The sequence below is a fragment of the Arvicanthis niloticus genome, chromosome 13, assembly GCF_011762505.2.
Source record: "Arvicanthis niloticus isolate mArvNil1 chromosome 13, mArvNil1.pat.X, whole genome shotgun sequence".
NCBI classification, from domain to species: domain Eukaryota; kingdom Metazoa; phylum Chordata; class Mammalia; order Rodentia; family Muridae; genus Arvicanthis; species Arvicanthis niloticus.
In genome coordinates, this window is record NC_047670.1 from 44,444,293 (window position 1) to 44,457,718 (window position 13,426).

The 13,426-nt window shown below is 39.4% G+C and overlaps 1 protein-coding gene across 2 annotated transcripts in view; it reads left to right on the plus strand.

Moving 5' to 3' along the window:
• Nucleotides 1-13,426, plus strand: part of Khdrbs3 (KH RNA binding domain containing, signal transduction associated 3) — a 414,163-nt gene that overhangs the window by 76,316 nt on the left and 324,421 nt on the right. Inside the window, exon 2 of one of the 2 annotated variants that reach the window (XM_076911441.1) lies at nucleotides 12,108-12,156. The exons of the other annotated variant lie outside the window; for it this stretch is intronic. The gene's annotated coding sequence lies outside the window, so the exon portion shown is untranslated. The remainder of the gene's footprint in view (nucleotides 1-12,107; nucleotides 12,157-13,426) is intronic. 2 annotated transcript variants of the gene reach the window in all.

Sequence of the window (13,426 nt, forward strand, 5' to 3'; positions counted from 1 at the left end):
ATGATAAGCTATTCTGAAAAAACCGAGACTAGTTTATAGACTATGCAGCACAATGAGGCTGGCGACACGGCTCATCTGTAAGAGCATTTTCTACTCTTGTATAGAACTAGAGTTGTTTCCCAGCACCCACATCTGACTGCTCACAACCTCCTGTAACCCAAGTTTCCGGGTATCCAGTGTCCTCCTCTGGCCTCTCTAGGTACTAGCACATGGTAACATAACTAGTAACACTAGTTCACATAGAAGCAAGTAGTCACACATACATACGTATAAAACTTTAAAAGCAATGATTTAAAAATGAAGTCTTTTTAATGTTTTAAATCATTTAAAAAGTAATTATTTTAATTGTATAAGTTTATGGCATAGATGCAGTGTAAAAACACAGTGTATGTATTCAGTGTATAATGATCAAGTCGGGAGAATTAACATTTCTATCTTAAAACATTGATGATTACATAATAACTGTGCATATTTATGAGGTACAGCATGGTATTTCAATCCATGTATACCATATGTTCTGATCAAGTCGGGGTAATTAGCATTTCTAGCTTATCATGACACTGTGTTGGAATTCCTCCCTTCTAGTTATTCATAAAATACATAACAGGTTGCCGTGAACTGTAGTCGCCCACGGTGCTGTACAGCAAGCGGGCAGCTGTTCAGCCATAGAATTATGGGGCAGTGTGTGACACAGCAAGAGACATGGGTATGTCAACTAACACTTGTTCACAGGACTAATTCTGTAAGTCCTGCTTTTCCAGGTGTAACTAGGCCACCAGGAGCTACTGGATAGACTGAAAGGGAGGCAGAAGTCTTCGATGGTGTGTCTGGCAGAAGTCACTTTTTCTTTCTGGTTCTAACATCTCAGAAAGATGTTCTTCCATTCTAATTTTGCCAAGCAATTTTTAATGCTTATTTACAATTGTCTATCTTTCTATATAAAGTCTCATGAGATCGAATTTTCTCTCGTTACTGTGTAATGATCTAAGTATCTCACATGAGTCTGGCACATGCTAAGCATTCTATAAACATCTGCAATGGAAATGAGTATTTTCGGGACATATAAAGCATGAAGGAGCTGAGCCTCTGTGATAGGAGTAGGAATAGAAGGCTGAAAACTGAGGACACTCCCTTAACCCCAACTCTAAGACATTCTTTTTGGGACCTACTAACCACATGCTAAAACCCATGATTTAGAGGATTGCCAGAAGCCCCAGCTTGCTCTTGCAAAGATCACAAGACTGAGCCAACCACTCATTGCTTATGGTCCATGAGAATGTTTGGTTCATAGACATCCTTGTCTAGCTTTAACAAACAGTTAAAGATGGTTGGGTGAGCAAATAACGACACAGAAACAGACAGACGTCTTTACTGAAAATCTCAGAGCCTTTAAGCTCATGAACATTGAAAGTTTTCAAGAGGAACTTGGGGTGTTTGCCAAGTGTATTGATGATGGACTCCCTGTCTTTAGGTCTGGTGAGACATACTTGGGGTAGTGAACTTCTACGTTCAACTCCATGTTTTAATAGTCATAATCACCATGAATAATTAACTTATAACTCTTATCTCTATATGAGCGCTGCTAGTCATTCTGCATTAATACCAGGCACGCAATCATGTGGCCATTGTGATTAGCAATTCATTTTGAATGTTTAATTGCTGTTCACTTCTCAGTCCACATTAATTAAGTGCCAGGCCAGAGAAGATGCCACGTCAGTGGGCCTGAAAAATCAGCACTCAGGTGGATTTCAGATCTGAATCTGTTCCTGGCTTCATTACGGTTATGACATGGACTGGTACCAAACTACAGAGCCTTGGTTTCTCTTTTCTGAAATAATGTTTTCATTTATGCTTTGAGAATTTCATGCAATATATTTTGATTATATTCATTCCTCTCTCAACTCCTCTCAGATCCCTCCTCATTGTCCTACCCAGTCAACTTCATGTTCTTTTCTCTCTTTCTAAAGGATAAACAAACAAGTAAGCAAAAAACCCAATGCCCACGTAGTCCAGTTTGTGTTGGCTGACTATTTCTGGACATAAGGCCTGCCTTAGGGTGTGGTTGACATACCAAATGGCACTTTAGTAAAGAAAACTGCTTTTCCCGCCTCAAGCAGCAATCAAATGTTGAAATCTCCTTTACCAGGAATACGAATCAGTGCTTACCTCTCCTCTAGTATGCTGGGATTTTGTCTGGTTTGAAATTGTGCAGATCTTGTGCATGTCATCTCAGTCTCTGTTAGTTCTTATGTGCACCTGCCCCAAAGTGTCTAGAAAATGCTGTTTCTTTAAAGTGTAGAAGATAGAGCAGAAAGAGTGTAAAAGACCCTGTTTCTTTCCCTTCCCTCCCCTCCCCTCCCCTCCCCTCCCCTCCCCTCCCCTCCCCTCCCCTCCCCTCCCCTCCCCTCCCCTCCCCTCCCCTCCCCTCCCCTCCCCTCCCCTCCCCTCCCCTTTTCTTTCCTTTTCTTAACTAGACTGTTTTGATTCAGCTTGGGTATTTAAGGTAATAAGATTCCACCAACAGTGGTCAGGAAAGTGGGTACACATTGCCACATTCCCACCTAAATGGCTCTATGGCCTTAGTTTGCTTCATTCCAACTGCCGTATCACATTGATCCACCACTATAACCTCTGTCATGTGCTAAAGGCTTGATCCTCAGGTCATGTTACAAGCAATGTCTAGTAGACACTAGGGAAAGAAACGCTGAGAAAGTGTTAGGTTACAGAGGTATCCTTTAAGGAATTGTGGAATCTGGCCTCTCTTTTGGTTTCTACTCCCTGTCAACAAGTTCAGCGCTTTTACTCTGACATGTTCTCCCATGTTGTATCTCCTCACCACAGCCCCAAACAATGAAACCAACTGATCCAAGAAGGAAAAGCCTGTTAAATGGAGAGCTGAAGTAAACCTAATACAGGAAAGTGATTAGCACAAACACTATGAGCTACAGACTATCAGAGCTGCCTCTGGCATCATGCCTATAAAAGCTCCTGCTAAATTCTTCCAGTAAATTGTAATAATAAAGTAGGGACTGCCTAGGTATGCTCTGCTGTATGGTGTAACTACCAACAATGTTCTAGAGCTAAGCAAACAGATAGACACAGGCACATGGGGCCAATGGGTTTGTAAAATATGCAAAACAATATATTGCAAGGGCTTAAATGCTTGTCAAAGCCCAGCCAAGCTGAAGGAGCTTAGAGGAAAATGAGATGATCTTTATCCAGGAAGGTCATAGAATCAGCAGCTGGAGGGTGTCCACTCTACTGCAAGAGCATTTCCATCTGTAATGAGAAGCAGGTCCCCAAAGGTTGGGCACAAGTCAATAGCCCAGAGGTAGAATGTCAGTTGAAACTTTTGGTTATTTAGAGCCCAGGCTGGAAAAAGAGACAGGAGCATTTCTTCTTCTGTACACTGTCTTCAATTGCCAGGAAATCAGATATCGTCAGGCCCTGATTAGGGTGTTTCAGTTGACAACTTGCATGCTTACACCAGCATAAAGTAATATGAATCTAGTAGACATTGTGTTCTGATTGTATTGCTTTTTGTCTGTTTTGAGTCACAGTTTTACTATGTAACCCTGGCTGGTCTAGAACTTGCTGTGCAGACCATGGCAATCTCAGACAGGTGATGTGCCTGCCTCTGCTCCTCAAGCATGTCATGTGGCACTAAACATGGCAGAAATTATAGTTTTAATTTGGACCTTTTCCTGGCCTAAGGACCCATAGTTCTCAGTCAGCCAGATTATGAGGGGATCTTCTGAATTTTGATCATTCCCAGGTTAGTGTTGACGTAGCATGATACTGTGTCTGGAAATTTGGCAGTGGAAGTAAGCTGCAGATCCTATGTAGTCATGTGATCACATGGAGATGAAACTGAAATGCTATGGTGTTCTTTAATTAAGCTTACATGTTCAGTATCCCAGATGCACTAAATGCCTTCCATATTCTATGACTTTGCACCTTACCACGAATTTCTATACTAAAAGTCAGATACATTCTGCATTTTTTTTTTTTGCTACACACAGGATATCCAATAGCTATCTGGGCTCATGTTTTAACAGAGGAATGACAGAGTATATCACCTGAATAGCTCAGTCTCCACTATTTCTGAGTCTTTGAGCCTATTCGAGTCCAGAGGATAAGATAGATACATCTAGAGATAAGAGCTTAACCATCTTAGTGGTATTCATTTGGAAATTACAAACTGGTTTTTGGTGTGGCAGGACATTCTTTAATACCAGAACTTGGGAGGCAGAGGTAGGTGGATCCCCATCAATTCAATGTCAGCCTGATCTGCATAGCAAGTTCCAGATGAGGGCTACATAGAAATATACTGCCTCAAAAAAAAAAAAAAAGCAAACAAAAAACAAAGTCTCAAAAGCTTAAATATAAGAAATTTAGACAAATGTTATCAAATATAGCCTTGTTCCAACTCCTCTTTCAAAAAGTGAAGCTTTAACCTCTGTGTTTATCACTAAAGATGGTAAGATGGCTTCCCTGAGTCTTGGGACATAAGGAGAGGTTTTGAATGAAAACCCTAAAACATGATGCAAATTAAGGAAACCCATCTCATTATCACACACAGAGAGACAGACATACACACAGAGACATACAGAGAGAGACAAAGACAGAGTGGTTATATGTACACATCCAAACCTTGTGCCTAGTAGTAGCCTAAACTAGGAAACTAGCACAGACAAATCAAGGAGCAGTCTTTAAATGTCATTTTATTTTCTCACCAATTTCCCAAGTACATTTGACTATTTCTTTGCACACATGTGTCCTTCTTAGTCCCAGCTGTAAAACTGAAGTTGGAACAATGTAGAATGTGGTAGACAGGTGACCCAGATTCGTACACTTGGGCTCCTGCTATATAGAAAGAAATTATAATTTACTAAAGAAGTCTTAACTGTCATGCTCAGAAGGACCCTGAGAATCCTTCTCAACATTGTGCTCTAATGAATAGCACCAGAGTTGACCCCGGGGATCTGAATCAATAACAACAAAACTTGATTCCAGTTCCAGGAAGCATCCTTAAGTGAAAGGGCTTCAGTTACCACAGTCTTCTCACTAGTACCACTTCCACACAGATCTTTCCAGTTATGTACATAAGGCGTTCTAATAGTTTTCTAGAATATCCTGTGAGCCATGTATCTATCCCAGAGTGTTTGTTCGTGAAGGTCATTTGTAGCCTAAAGTCCTTGATGTGTTGAACAATCTTCTGATGAAAAAAAAAATCTATTATGAAGACAAACTTATAAGTGCTGACAGGTATTTTAATAACCAAATCTTGGCTGCTAACAAGTAAACACATTTTTAATTAGACTTCCTTGGAGATCACCTTCTCTGTGATGTCCCAAGGAAGGGTCTTGTCTGGCATTCTTGTGTGAAGGGCACTTCACAACTTTAGGTACTAATTATCCTCTGAGGAAAGAGGACAAAGACCTCAACCAGCAGCTGGTTGCACAATATAGGTCAACTCCCTAGAGTTTGTATTTTGTTATTTCCATTTCTTCAAACTCATTATCAGGAGGAACCTTTGAACTCTTGATTTACCAGGCCCCAAATGAGCCTGTTCAGTAAACTTTTCAGAGCCTGCCTCTCCAAGGGCAAGGGAGAGATGACAACAAACCAAGTTAACAGGAAGAATACCTCGGAACAGCAAAAAAGATGCTTATGTAGAAAAGCATGTGGGGTTTAATGACAGTGCAGTGATGTTCTTCTAATTTGATGAAAAGAGCAACCACATTTTTGCTTGCTTCCATGGGTCAGGAGTTTAGAGGCTGTTAAGTAGACCATTTCATCAATGTCTCATAGGATGTCAGTACAGGCAGCTTGGGTTGGAAAATATAAAATGGATTCGCTCATTTATTTTTAGGAGTATAAGACTTGCTGCTAGTTGAAAGCCCCACTTCATCTCTATTAGACATCTTTCTCTCTGGTTTGTCTCTATCTTAGTCTGTTTTTTTGTTGCTATAACAAAAGAAATGTATGAGATCAAGATTTATAAAGAAAAGAGATTCATTTAGTTCACTGTTTTGAAGGCTAAAAGTTCACAAGAAGGCAGTACATTTAGTAAGAGCCTTTATGCTGTCATTGCAACATTGCTGAGATAACACTGATGGAACACATGTGAGAGTGGAGTGTATGGAAGAAAAGCATAGCTACTTGGTAAGAGAGGAAGCAAGAATGAACAGAGAAAGCCAAATGATGCTATAGTAATCTACTCTCTTACATCATCAGTCTAATACTTTAGAACCTAATGCACTACCAGGACACGAGTACCATTTTGCCTCAAGGGTGGTGCTCACAAGCCCCAGTCTTTTCTCTAAGCTCCACCTCCACGATGATCTACATAGATTGTCAATATGAATGAATCAAGAATCACCTACCAGACAAACCTCTGGGAATGTCCGTGAGATAGTTTCTAGATTTAGGTTTTTTGAGGCAGGAAAACCTACCAAAGCATGGGTGGAATTATTGTATGGACTATTTAATAAAAATAGCAATCACATTTTTGCTTGCTTCTATGGGACAGGGGTTTAGATGCAGTTAAGAAAAAGAAGAAAGTGATCAGAGTACCAGCTGTCTTCTCTCTGCTTTCTGACTGGACAAAATGTGGCCAACTGCTTCATGTTCCTGTCACTATGTCCTCTAAGCCATAATGGTCTGCACTCTGTCATTATGAGACAAAATAAACACATCTTTTTTCACGTTCCATTGGTCAGACATTTTGTTACAGCAGCAGAACTGTAACTAACACAATCTATAAAAGTTCTACCACCTCTCAGCGCCATTACATTGGGACTTAGTCTTCATACAGACCATTGAGGGTTAAACTGTAACAAGTATCCATTAACCAGGACTCTAGAGATGGAAGCTTTCCCCCAGGACATACATTGTTTTTGAAGATTGTATCTGTAGTCTCTCTGTAACAACCTAAGGAAGAACATGGAGAAGTTGAGGATGCCAATTACAAGGGAAGGAAAAGTAGTCTGATCTACCCACTAGGGGCTGATGATTCTTACCTAATAAGCTTCTTCTGCTACTTTTGTGTGAAGGAGCTTGTATTCTTATGAGACAAACACATTGGGCAACTTTCATCAATTTCCTCTTTTTGACATAAGCTAGAGTAGGAGTCTTGGTATGTCTCAGTGTGAGATTTCTTCTAACTTCTCCCTAGTACACAACATTAAGGAATGTAAACCATATGCCAATTATAAGCCCATCTTTCAAACATACTGGCCACATGCAATGTCTCTAGTTTATCTCATTACCCACCTGGCTGCAGACTTCAACAGCTGTTCCATTCCCCCTGAAGACTCCACTTGTACCAAACCATTAGTGAGCAATGTGGGCTGACAGTTATGCAATGGAGAAAACTTACAAAGCACAACTCTCAGCAAAATTAGAAAAAGAAAATATATCCCTTGTTACACATTTCTTTTTCCTAATTCTGTTCTCTTCAGAGCTCTGGGAGAATTTTTCCCTCTTGGATTTTCTCCCATCACACTCAGATTCCCAGGGTCCTCTCTCTTCTCTGCCAGGGAGTTCCAGATAGTTCAAATTCATCTTGTTCTTTCTATCCAGAGTAATCTATCCCCTTCTTCTGAAACACTTAACATTTCTTAGTAACATCTTCTTATCTGTTTTTAAAACATGGAGTCTTTGAAAGCTACACGTTAGAACAGGAAAACATGTTCTGACTTGGTTCTACTCACCTTTTCTTCTATCACGTCATCATGACTGAGACAACAACATGACATGAACATAGAAGGTGGCTCAGGTTTCCATTCTTCTGACTTGTTTGTGTGCTCAACTATTCTACAGGCCTCTACTATGTGCCCTTGTACATTTTTATGGTATAGTCATTAGGACATGGTGGCCAATATATCTGTCTGTATTTAACATTTACGCACACTCAAATAGACACACATAAATATAATAATCAGTAGAGAGTGTCAGTAGAAATAAATAATTGGTATAATAGAAAATCAGAGAAATTTCTTTAGACTTATGTTGACGAACTCCCATAAATTTGAGCCGTTTACACCAAGAAGGATTTCTTCTCTTGCCAAGATCTTGGTTTCATCCTGTCTTCTTCTTGCTTCCAAGAGAATCAGTTCAAAGGATATGTTTTTTAAAATGTCAACTAGAATAAATCCAGACTTCAAAGACCTTTGGATATCTTTGCAGAAAGAGCAGAATAGAGTGAGTATGCGGAACTGGCTTACTGGAGTTCAGAGGCAGGTTGAACCTTGAATGTTCTTGGTGAGCCACATTGTCCAGACATGGCTTCCAAAGTTCAGTTAGAGAAAAACCTCTTTAGGCTTCAATTATTATGGAGGAAAAGTGGTTTAATAATGAGTTGTGGCTTAAATACAAGTGGAAGACATGGGGAAATGGACATCCAAAATACAGAGTGCTGAAAGACAAGAGAAATGGTCACTGAAGTACCACCAAGTTGTATGTTTAGAACCAGAAACAAAATCCAACATTATACTCAAGCCAGGCCCCAAAAGTATATGTCCAAGCAAAGCTCAGGTGGGGACTTGGGAGTGTCTATCTGATGAACATTAGCATTGAAATAACTGTTGCTTTGATCAGTAGCTGGGAAAGTAAATTGGGTGCCAAGGATTAGGGGTAAATAAGACCTACTAGCTCTCTTCATACCTATTTATTGCTGGGTATGATCCCTAACCCTTTCTTCTTTCTTCTTCTTCTTCTTCTTCTTCTTCTTCTTCTTCTTCTTCTTCTTCTTCTTCTTCTTCTTCTTCTTCTTCTTCTTCTTCTTCTTCTTCTTCTCTCTGCTCTTCTTCTTCTTCTTCTTCTTCTTCTTCTTCTTCTTCTTCTTCTTCTTCTTCTTCTTCTTCTTCTTCTTCTTCTTTTCTTCCTTCTTCCTTCCTTTTTCCTTCCTTCTTCCTTCTCCTTCTCCTTCTCTCTTCCTTCTTCCTTCTCCTTCTCTCTTCCTTTCTCCTTCTCCTTCTCTCCTTCTCCTTCTCCTTCTCCTTTTCTCCTTCCTTCTCCTTCTCCTTTCTCCTTCTCCTCCTTCTCCTCCTTCTCCTCCTTCTCCTCCTTCTCCTCCTTCTCCTCCTCCTTCTCCTCCTCCTCCTCCTCCTCCTCCTCCTCCTCCTCCTCCTCCTCCTCCTCCTCCTCCTCCTCCTTCTTCTTCTTCTTCTTCTTCTTCTTCTTCTTCTTCTTTTGAGACAGAGTTTCTCTGTGTATCCCTGGCTGTCCTGGAACTCACTCTGTAGACCAGGCTGGCCTTGAACTCAGAAATCCTCCTGCCTCTGTTTCCCAAGTGCTGGGATTAAAGGTGTGCACTACCACTGCCCGACTGATCCCTAATCTTTCTAATGCAAGGGCCCAACTTTGTTTCTACCCTAAATTCTTTCCTGGCTTCTAAGCTAGGACCAAGAAAAAAGGGGAATGAGGATCAGAGCCTGCAGCATTTCCAAGTCAGGATTGGTTTCATGCTCCTCTAGAGACTGCCTTGGTAACCCAGACCTTTCTCTACTAACCTTCTTACAAACTTATTTCTCTTGCTACCATATTCCCTCTGTGTCTAATTATTAGTCACAAAATCCCTAAGGTCAGATTCTTCAACTCTTCTTTGCTCTGATGAAAAATAGTGGGATCACATACTTAGTTCTTGGCCACTGAAATCTACCTCCACAATTTCAAACACATGTCTATGCCCAAGGTTTCAGAGGGGTTAGAGAAAGGATGTCCATGACTTTTCCCAGGAGCCCACTCTGTCTTTAGGTAAAAACAAAACAAAACAAAACAAAATGACAGAAACAACAAACCCAAACAAACAAACAAAAAACAAAACTAGAAATTATTGATGAAAAGGACCACTACTGTCTTTTAAAGATCTTCCAACATTTTCCAAGTGTTTATATATTTAATAGCAAAATAATAATACCCAATATTTATTGTGCATTTAATATATATATATATATATATATATATATATATATATATATATACTACGTTAAGTTTGCTAAAACAATTATCTATTTTATCATCATATTAACTAATAAATTACAAAATGTTCAATCAGTTTTATAAGAGGCTAATGAGTAGATTGTTCTGATCTTGACTAGTATACAGTCTGAGATAATGCAGAATCCTATATGCTGAAGCTATATTATAAATTAACAGAATTTATGAATAAAGCATAATAACTTTAAATGATAAAACTGGTGACTCTACTTTAGTTTCTAAGTAAGGAAAATTACCAAGCACAACAGAGAATCAGTTGAGAGTTAGAGTGGGCACTGCAGCGTGTTATAGTGTGGCACCCTTAGTGGCGAGCAGACAGCAATGAATACAGAAAACACGCTCAATTTGCCTGGCCTGGAGTTTCAATGTCACATTTACATAGGGGATAAGTTTGCAGTTTATGATGGGCAAAAAGTTATAACTGAGGCTATAGAAAGCTGAAATTAGAGTAGAACCTAAATTCTTAGAATAGATAAATAGAATTAAAAATGCACTTATGAAGCTAGGAATTAGAGTAGGAATATTTCTCTAAATAGAGCTCTATGGGGGCGGGATCCAACCCTTCAGTACAGGTGTGTTTGGAAAATGGACTCTGGAATGCAAGTTCAGAAATCTCAGCTCAGCATATTACTATAAAGCATGATCCTTCTGTTATAGCATCCCTGTAGCCCTTGATGAGAGCCAAAACAAAGTGCTTAGAAGCACAGATCTACTCCTCAAATGCATACATTTCCCACAAGACAAAATTAGCTTTCTCGGAAGATGAATTAAACAAAAGCATGCACAAATTACTTGAGCAATGGCTCACCACAGGAGGATTTCAATGATCATGGTTAACAGGGGACCCAACACTTCCAAGACATTGAGACAACAGAACAGTCCAAAGGGACTACACAAAAGGAATATTCTAAAAGTATTAATCAAATGAACAGAAGAGCAATAACCATAAAGAGACAATAAGACATTTTAAAAGAAGGCTGTATTACTTTTCTGGAAAAGAAACCTGAATGACTAAACAGTAAGAATTGAGTTCCTGAATTTAAAAATCTACCATGTTAGTCAAATACCAAGATAGATACAGCTGAAGATGACTATAGAACTGGAAGATCAATCTGAAGAGTAAATAGTCAATGAATCAGAAGATAAAATCTATGAGGGAAGAATAAGAATATCTGTTGGACAGAGCCAGAACATCTAGCATTTCTCTACTATGATTTGTTGAAGTAGAAAGATTGGGCAAAGGCAATACTAAAACATGTGGATATGGGCTTTCCAGAGTGGATTAGACATGGTAGCAGGATGTGAATCCTCAATAGTAGATGAATTGACCTTCTCAAGATAAAATAGTAAGTCAAAAGAGGAGGGAGGCAGATTCAGGTGCACTCATTCTGAGTGTCAAATTCTTCATTGTAATCAGCACATCAGTACTTCTCTACTGCAAATGCATCTTTGGTATCATCTTTATGGGCTCAGATCATGAGTAATCTATGAAGCCCTTAGTGCTATAAAGCCCCTCTGAGATACTATGTGGCCAAAACCCAGTTCCAGTCATACAGCTGTCAACACAGCATTTCCTGAAATGTATTTTATAAGAAGCAATTTTACCACATGGTGCTTTTTCCAGAGTGGTAGTGGTATTTTACTGGTGAGATGAGTTGGGTTGTGTGGTCAAGTATGTAGGAAAACACTATGTATCATACATCTTTTCCCTGAGTTAATAAATATCAGCACATTAAACTCAATTACTTGTTTTAAATGATGATCTCTGACCCATTTCCTCCTAAAAACTGAGAACTCTTGCCTTTCATAGGATTTCCACAGCTCCACCAATATGAAGACAGGAATACATCTTCCAGATAGTTCGGTTGCTATGGAGTGCAGTACCCACTGAGGCAGCCCTCTCCGTTTTCTGTATAGCGGTTATTAACAGAGTAATTTTCTATATGAGAAAGAACTCTTTCATATCCTTTAGATGGCTAATGATTATGGGCCATAATGATGAAATACCAATATCTTAACCCAGTTATTTTAAAGTAACAACAGACTCTTCAAGATCACATTGGTTTCCAACCAGAAACTTTTTTGTTGCTTATATTTTTCAGCTCCTGATGACCTGAGCCTCTACTTTTCCTCTTCATTGTGAGGTCCATGGTATTGCACATTCTTTACTTTGGTCTAGTGGAGTAAGTGGGATGGAGGGACCATTCAATGATTAGGATGAGAAGCTTTCAAAGACAAAACAGCCAATATTTGAGAACTATAATATCATCAACTTCATTGTCAAATCTGTCTGAAATATTTGGATATGGCTAGTAAGTGCTCTGTTGCATTGTTTTCCCAGCTTCAGTTTCCAATTCTTTTTTATCACTCTATAGAATTATTTTTACTTTCTTGGGATCTTCCATTTTGTATTGTATTCCAGATGATGGTGATGATAATAGTCATACCAGTGATGATGATGATTATGAAGATGGTAATATTGAACTGAGGGGTGATATTAATGGTAATTATTTTGAAGTTAGTGATGATGATGGGGATGATAGTAATGATAATAAACATGGCTGAAGATAATAAGCCTGTGACTCTACTGTGTCCTTTACCTGAACCATCTCTTAGAATTCTCACAGCTGGCCTGGCATTAAGCATTCATTATATTCATTGTACAAATTGGAAAACGGAGGCCCAGTAAGCTTATGTAACTTAACCAGATTCACATAACATAGCCATACATAGCAGAGGTTATCTTACCACAAAACTTGCTCCTTTACCTCTGATGCACACTGCTTTCTTAAGCAGCAATGACCCTGGATATACCAGAGAAGCTGAAGATGAGCTGACACGTTTCTCCTTTTAAGAACATATGCTGTGGGATATTAATGTCCAAAAGAGAGATCGATATTCTGTGATTGCAATGTTTGAATCAAAATATGTTGGCACATCTTTCACAAGTGCCTGTCCTCTGAGCACCTAGAGGGCTATTTGTACATTTAATGTACATTAAAACCATCTGCACACTCCTGATGTACTAATCAACAGAATAATTTATGACCATGATGTGGCTCACAGATGGAGAAGTGCTTCACTTTATATCTCCTCCGACTTCTAGTGACCACCTGAAGCACCGTCTTGGAAAGACTCCTGAAAAATCTTCAAGGAGAAGTATAGTCAACAAAATGCCTGGTGAAAGAAAGGAAGGAGGGAGTTGTGGTTATGGGTACCAAGCATTTGCTATCCCTGTTTAAGGAGAATTAGCCATATGCTCCTGGGAAAGGATCATCTTTAAATTAACGAATGCCTTAATATTTAATGTTATTAAAAGTGGAAGGAGCAATGAATCCACATCTAGCATCTTCCAGTGACAATGAGCCTCACCACTCACAGCTCAGTGCACACAGGAAGGAGCGAGTGCCCATTCCCTAAC